General features: G+C 47.3%; 1 pseudogene; it reads left to right on the forward strand.

Annotated features, from left to right (window-relative positions):
- The first annotated feature begins 2,530 nt into the window (after positions 1 to 2,530).
- Positions 2,531 to 5,118, forward strand: LOC101765256 (annotated as a pseudogene).
- Positions 5,119 to 8,613: the final 3,495 nt, after the last annotated feature.

Consider the following 8,613-nt stretch of genomic DNA (forward strand, 5'->3'; position numbering starts at 1 on the left):
CTTAATCGATCTAATGGTGGTTTATTACACTAATCATCTGTGGTAGTGAGGAGACACAAAACATTATTTGGGTGTAAAACTAAGCATGTGCTGGTAAGAGGAACTGGTACTGATCTTTTCGTGATTTCATCCATGCCACCTCATACACACGACACGAGCTCATCTTAGCAACCATGAACGCCGCAGCCAGAAGCCAGCCGTGATCGTAGAAAGTTAGCAGGGCGATGGCCAATGGCGTCGAAAAGGTGCTGAAAATAGAAAACATTCGAATTGTAAACTCTAGACAAAAGGACATCAAGAATAGCGTGGAGGGCCTGACCTTGCCTTCAATTTACTGCAATGTCGGCCTGCTCTTTGCCGATGTGCCGGCAAGGTGAACTTGGAGGCATCTATGTGCGTTGGGTAGGATCGGCAAACCGGACGTGGAGGTCTATGTCTTGGAGGCGTCAACCGGCAATGGCTGCCAATTATCACCGAATACGGTTTGGAGGTGCACAGCAATGGCTGCCCGAAAGGAGATGTCGTTCTTGATGTGATTCAAGTAGAAGAAAACAATATTATGACATGATTCACCAACCAGAAGGAAAAGGAAACAAATGACAGGATTTCAAGCAAAAGGAAACAACGTGAATAAGCTTCCTTTCATCGTAATTAACATGCATAGGTGTGGACGTAGGATGATCTCGTGAGAAAAAATCATGAACAAAAAATCTGGATGCAAAATTAGGGGGCAGGACGACCATGTAAGCACCAAACATGGCAAGCGAAGGGGGTACGGTGATCTGGATGCAAAATTAACGGGGTGGGATGAGGTGGGTACGCATGTGGGTAGAATTCGTTTTTACGGTGAAAAAAGAAACGGCAAAAAGGCAGAACCATTTTAGAAAGTGCTGTTTTTACCCCTTCTCAAAACTTTAGTACCCCTCCAGACCTATCAAGTGGGTCCTTTTGTGAGGGGTACGGGTGTAACTCTGAGTGAGGTTTTGGATCTTTATAGATTATTGTACATGAGAGTTGCACACGTACGTGGTCGTTGCACGCCATTTTTTGGGATTCTTTTCCAATTGCAATGACCTTGGGATTCGTCGTCCAAGCGTCCGAAACCAACGGACTCCATGAGGAAGGGCTATCAAGAGATCTGGTCTTCTACGGTGTGGCTGTAAAAACGAAACGCTGATAAATTATATAGGGGGTACAAATATAGATGACCGTACCATGGGGAAATGCATACATAACTTACAGAATCCGTCAAGGAAAACAAATATAATCTGGGAATGTTTTTTTAGTAGGAAGAGAGGACTTGTATGCATCTGTTTCATGTGTTTCATGTGCATGTATAGTGTGGTACGTCGACATCTTTAGCTTTATGCTTGCATGCAATTTTATTGCTTGGATCCTTATTAGACCCGGCCCCATAATATAATGTGGACATATTATTGAGGACAATAATGCGTTGATGTAGTGTGTAAGGCCTTAGCCTTATTCTCTTCGAGCTCAAAGCCAGACACACGCTCTTTCTTGCTTGCTTTTACTCTTATATATCTTTAAAGTTTTGACAAAAGAAGAACATTTTAACTACACCAAGGTTTAGAGTTAAGGGTTCATGCATGTAGATTAATTCTAACTTCATAAGTTTGAACGAACCACTACGATTTAGGCTCTGTGATATAAAAGTGGTATTGTTATATATGTTTCGTTGTTGCACTATTTTTTGAAGTGGCGACGTGACGCTTGTTCGCCATTTCCTATTACTGTTAAAACTACAATTTGTACCATGTCTTGGTTACCAACTTCGATGGTAAAAGAAAACAGAGGTTTGCAGATAAGCTATATTGTACCAAATAAATGCAGCTGAACTAGAAATGGGGTTATTCTGTCCCTCTTGTGCATACCACATTTCTTTGCGGAGAATATCAGAAATTAAACTCTTTCTCTCAATAGATCGGGGTTGCTCATTCACCATGTTTCTTGTGATTACGCTCGTAAGCAAAACGGTCAGCTGAAAGAAAGCATAATCGTATCGTTGGAACAGGACTTCTCTTTTAGCTAACGCTCTATGCCTCTTCGAGGTGAAGCCTAGAAAAGTGATGAATTATCAAACTCCCATGGAGCATCTTCACTCTAAGAACCCCAACTATTCATCTCTTCATGTCTTTGGTTGTTCTTGTTGGCCATGTTTAATTACGTCATTGTAATCAAGGTTTACATCTCTTCTTAGTACATATTAAAAATATAATTGTATTGATCTTGCTTGTCAAGATTGGTAGAATCGGAATCCCCTGTTCTAGAACATTGTAAAAAGGTTCAAGTGGAGTTTGTATCTTGTAGTCTAGGCAACTACATATCCTAGTTTACTAGTCAAATTCTTGCTGCTGTAGCTGTAAGCCACGCATGAGGATGAGCGCTCTTCCCAGCTCATGTAAACACAAGGTGGCCTCTAACGAGACAGAGACGCTTCACCCAACTTAATTAAATGCGCATATGCGCAATTGCACTATATAAACGACCCCAAGCAGCATGCTGCAGCCGTGCCAAAACTGAAGCCTAAACAAACAGGTTCAATAGCTTTTATTTGATCTGTAATTCTGTATACAGCTAGGCCTCCCGTAGACGACGTAGCTACAGCAGTAGGTAATTGTCGGCGATGGGCAGCTTGCCACTCGACGCGTCACTACGTCCACTGGACCCCGAGGCCTTCTCCGGCGAGTCACGCGCCGTCGTGGACTTCCTCGCCGAGTACTACCGCGGCGTCGACAAGTACCCGGTCCGGGCGGCCGACCTCGAGCCGGGCCTGCTACGCAAGCTGCTCCCCGGGGCGGCGCCGGAGCACGGCGAGCCGTTGGAGGACGTACTGGAGGACGTGCGGCGGGACATCCTGCCGGGGCTCACCCACTGGCAGAGCCCCAACTTCTTCGCCTACTTCCCCATGAACGCCAGTGCCGCCGGGTTCGCCGGCGAGATGCTGTCCGTCGGCCTCAACGTCGTCCCATTCGTGTGGGCCGCGTCGCCGGCCGCAGCCGAGCTTGAGGCCGTCGTGGTGGACTGGATGGGTAAGCTGCTCGGGCTGCCGCAGCGGTTACTCTTCTCGGGCGGTGGCGGCGGCGTCCTGCAGGGGAGCACGTGCGAGGCCGTGGTGTGCACGCTCGCCGCCGCGCGGGACCGCGCGATGGCCAAGCTGGGGCACGAGGCCATCACGAAGCTTGTTGTCTACGCCTCCGACCAGACGCACGCCACGTTCCAGAAGGGCGCGCGGCTTGTCGGCATCCCCGCCGTCCAACTTCCGCGTCATCCCGACGTCGGCGTCCTCCGGGTACGGACTGACCGCCGACGCCGTTCGCGCCGCCGTCTAATCGTGACGTCGCCAGCGGCCTTGTGCCCCTGTACCTCTGTGCCACGGTGGGCACAACGGGGCTTCGGCGCGGCCCGACCCCGTTGCGCGGCGGAGGAGGCGCGGCGCCACGGCATGTGGCTGCACGTCGACGCCGCGTACGCGGCAGCGCGGCCATCTGCCTGAGTTCCAGGGCTACCTCGACGGCGCCGAGCTCGCGGACTCGGTAAGCATGAACCCGCACAAGTGGTTCCTCACCAACACGGACTGCTGCTGCCTGTGGGTGGCGAGCCCCCGTGCCCTAACCTCCGCGCTGTCCACCGATCCGGAGTACCTCAAGAACGTGGGCACGAACGGCACGGGGAAGCCGGCCGCCATAGACTACAAGGACTGGCAGATCTCCATGTCGCGCCGGTTCCGCGCCATCAAGCTCTGGGTCGTGCTGCGGCGCTACGGAGCCGACGGCCTACGCGCGCACGTTCGCCGACACGTCGCAGCAGCCAAGTGGTTCGAGCAGACGGTGGCTGCGGACGAGCGCTTCGAGGTGGTGGTTCCGAGGAGGTTCTCTCTCGTATGCTTCCGACTCCGGCCAAGGTCCGTGGGAGACGAGGCGGCGGTGAACAACGTGAACCGGAAGCTCCTCGCGGCGTTGAACGAGAGCGGGCGGGCGTTCATGACGCACTTCGTGGTGGACGGCAAGTTCATGATCCGCCTCGCCGTCGGCGGTTCCATGACCGACATGCAGCACGTTATGGACGTGTGGGAACTGCTGCAGGACCAGGCCGACCACGTTTTGCGTCGATTCTAGGGGCCTAGATCTCCACGCACACAGTTGCCCGCAACAACCAGATTGCACGTCCACGCACATGTTATTATTGTTTTAGCTCTCCTTGTTTTGGGCATTCGACGTTTGTGCACATCTTTTTTGTTTTTTTAGCCCTTCTTTTAAAGATGGAAGTAACATTTCAAAATCTGGACCCTTAGCTCGGTGCCATCATTGGTGGCGCCAAGCTTACATATCTCGGCGCCAGAGGGTTTGGTGCGTAGATCGTAGCACCGTTGGCAACGTGGACGCTGACATGGCAGCCAGCTTGGCACCATCCACCCTGTTGGCAAGCTTGGCGCCGTAGATCTTGACGCCAAGCTCGGCGCCATAGATCGACGCCAAGCTATTACCCTATAACTCCTGGCGTTTGAAATGAAACAACTATAATTGTTCAGAGGAGCATGCAACAACCACATTGTGATTCAACTGGTTAGAACGCATGCACCTTATCCCAAAAACTTAGGTTCGAACCCCAGCACTGAATCTAAGCCAGGGCGAAAAAAAGATTCAACACTAGGGTTTGAACCCAAGCCTTTGGGATAAGGTGCATGTGTCCTAACTAGCTGAACCGCAGTGTGGTTGTTGCATGCTCCTCGGAACAATTATACTTGTTTCATTTCGAACGCCAGGAGCTATAGGATAACAGCTTGGCGCCAAGATCTACGGCGGCAAGCTTGGCGCTAGGGTGGATGGCGCCAAGCTAGCTGCCATGTCAGCGTCCATGTCGCCAACGGCTAGGTCGCCAAACCCTCTGACGCCGAGACATGTAAGCTTGGCGCCACCAATGATGGTGCTGAGTTAAGGGTTTAGATTTTTAAATGTTACCTCCAAGGATCTCCAAGGATCTATTTGTAAGAATCTTTCAAAAAAGGGTTAAAAACAAAAAAGACGGGTGCACGTGTAAGTGTATGTTGGGAATGCTCAACACATAATATCAATAATTTCTGAAGGTTCTTTAATTTTATTTAAGTGGCCGAGGTATTGCTTCTCTTTACAATATCTTATTATCTGGCTAGAGTTTTCTAGTCTACTTTGAACATTCTTTGAGCAAGAAACAAAAAGAAGCAACCAAGAATCCTGAACCAACATTTCCAAGAAAAATCACTGTCGGCAACATTTTCTTTTATTTTTCAATTCTTTTTTCATGAACCAATCAATGCCAATCTCTTCGTGATGCATGCATTTCTCATTAGTTACTAGTAAGTTGCTTTGGCCCATGGTTCATTTCAATTTTAGTTAGTAAATAAACAATGAAAAACCAGCCTTGTAAAACCTATATTTTTCCCTTCTGCTTAAGTAAACTGATTTATATTAATTTTATTGGAGGTCCCCTACCTCTGAGAATGATGCACTATCAAGAGACTGACTATATACAACTAGCAATTGGGCTGTGCAGATCTGGCAAGGCATGACCCGTTCTTCTTACCAAGCGCTGCTTCTAGGCGAGACTACCTACGCAAGGAACAGGCGAGAATGCTAGGCATGCTAGGCACATCGAGCAAAGCCTACACGACCCGACAAGCCTTTGCCTTGGCCCAACCATGGCCCATAGCACAAGCCGCTGCGAGCCATGCCAGCCCATGCACAACCCTCGGGTACAAACTGCATCATATTCTTAGCCTGCTTGCCAATTCATGTAATCGACCACCACCGCTGGTATTGAAAACTACTCGTTAGCATCGAGAAGAGCATCAGCAACGTCAGCGCCCTGCTCTTCATGCAACACCATTTGTTGTGACTTGATGGTATTTACGCTTAAAAAATATGAAATTGAACAGGCAAATATAGAGTAGAAACAGCCATGGTTCAATCGAATTTTCACGAATTTCATGCTTTTCATCGGGGAGCGGAAAAAATAATTATCGGTATGTTTGGTTTGAATTAATTTTTGTTATATACAACGCATAAGTGTAGCTGCACTAAAAGCAAGGGTTAATTGGATATGTACCATTACAATTTGCAAGTTTTTACACACACTACTACTGTTTGATTCATAGGATGCAGGCCATTACAATTTCGCAGTAGTTTGAAACATGCCATTTTGTATGCCCGGGACGTTGTTGGACCCACCTGCAGGCGTACGGTTACTGTGAGGAATCTCGTATGATCGGAATTGCCCCTGTCCGAAGCGTCTACTACCCGGCAGCTGCTCCATTCCCCCGATGCACTCTCACCGTCCCCGTCCCCTGACCCTAGCGCCGTGACTGGAGGCGAATTGAACTGGAGCGAGCAGTCAATCAATGGCGCTGGATTGAATCGAAGGCCCGCGCATTGGTGATTGTGGAAGGGCACCGCGCAGATGGAAGGCGACACGGTCAGGTACGCCCACTTAGATGTAGCATGAGTAGTGTAGTCGATTTCATAGGGTTGTAGTCGATTTGTGCGATAGGAGGGCATGGGTTGCGGCGGGGTAGGGTGAATTTCAGTTTGGCCCATTGGATTGACTTGGATTGATGTGCGTTTTCTGGTTATGGGGTTCTTGAGATGTTAGTTTAGAGATAAAACTTCAAACACATCAATCCAAACTAAAAGGATAGAGTGTCTGTAGATGCTTCAGAGCCTAGTATATTTTACAATGAGGAGTATATTGGTGTCAATGATGAACACTTGCTTACCACTGTTCCTCCATCTCAACCACCCCCACTAGCTGACTATGATGAACCTGATGATGTGGCTGCTGAAGGAGCTAATCCTCCTGAGGCAGAGGTTGATGATGCAAATCCAGATGACATAAGGGTTCTGCATGACCATGAGAATTCAAGAATAAAGGTTGGTGCCTTGTTTCCTAACATAGTGACATTCAGGAAGGCAGTGAGGCACTTTGCCATGAAGACTGGTTTTGAGTTTGCAAAAGGTATAAAGACAGATAAAACAAGATTCATTGCAAGTGTGCTGCTAAGGGATGTCCATGGCGCATTCATGCATCAAGGAAAAATGGATTTATGATGACAGAACAATTGAGGTAGGGTACTATGCCTAAAGTTTCAGTTGTCATATATCCATACATTTATTGATTCTAATGCTATGTTTGATTCATATTTGTTTTGTAGATTAAAAAACTTCCTGGTGAACACAATTGTCCTGCTACAAGGCTAAGGGAAGGAAAAATGGCAACTCAGAATTGGGTGGCAGATAGGCTGACTGATTGGCTCAAGTGGCTCAAGAAGAATCCAGACAAGCAACCTAAGGAGGCAAAGGAGAAAGTGGAGGGAGATTATGGGATTAAATTGAAATATTCCAAGGCATACTTAGGTATGAAGCTAGCCCTGCAGCGGATACATGGTAAATATGAACAGTGTTTTCAAATGTTGTTCAATTGGAAAGCCCAAATGGAGATTAGCTCTCGAAGAAGTATTGTAGAGATAGAGTTGAAGAAGGTAGGCAAGAAGATATGCTTTAGGAGGATGTTTTTAGCTCTAAAGCCCAGTATAGATGGATTTCTTGTTGGTTGTAGACCTTTTATTGGAGTTGATGCACCTTGTCTGAATAGGAAGTACATTGGACAGTTAGCATCAGCCATATCAATAGACAGCCACAACTAGTTGTATCCTGTAGCATTTGCAATTTTTTACTCAGAAATAGAGAATAATTGGAAATGGTTTATGGAGCAGTTGCATAGGGCTGTGGTTTCTCCAAAAGGACTAGTCATATGCACTAATGCCTATAAAGGTTTAGAAACTGTTGTGGGGGCTGTTTTCCCTGAAGCTAAATATAGGGAGTGTATGAGGCATCTGTTGACGCCAGATTTCGTCACTAGTAAAATCGGCGCCAAGAAGAGAGGGAATCGGAGAAGCACAGTTGGGAATCGGTCGAATGGTGCTACAGTGCGAGATCGGCCGATGACTTTTGTCTCGCTTCGGGTCGAACGTGCCGGAATCCCAATCGGTTGCCTTTTGCCGATAAGGAATCGGCCGATTTGGAGGTTGGTTTAATTGGGCCTGTATGGGCTTGGAAAGGCATAAAAGGATAGGGGGGAAATCAGCCCACGAAGCGTGGAGTAACCAACTTAGCACGAATCGTGCTTGTAAATATTCATTTTCTGTTTGAATTAGGGATAGAATTCTAATCGGTTAAGAAGTCATCTGTACGGGGCTATAAATAGCTACCTTTGTAAATCTGTAATCATCAACAAATCAATACAACAACCTAATTTTTCCTCGTACTTACTTTCAAGCAGACGACTTCGTCAACACTTTTCTCTTTTTCACGAGTTCGTGCGGGTTGGCAGGGCTGCATCAGTTTGATCTCCGGCCGATTCTGTAAGTTCCGCTTATCGAGTAATATCTAAGCTTTAACTTCGGGCGTATCGCTGTTGTTTCGTTTAGATTTATTCACTAGTTATTGATATTTTCTAGAATCATAGGTTTTACCTATTTTTCTAGTTTTTATCACTAGTTATCCAGCTAGGATTCGGTAGTTTCGGCACTCTTTATGTTCTGTTATTAAATTCATCTATTGC

This window comes from Setaria italica, chromosome IX, assembly GCF_000263155.2.
Source record: "Setaria italica strain Yugu1 chromosome IX, Setaria_italica_v2.0, whole genome shotgun sequence".
In the NCBI taxonomy this organism is placed as follows: Eukaryota; Viridiplantae; Streptophyta; class Magnoliopsida; order Poales; family Poaceae; genus Setaria; species Setaria italica.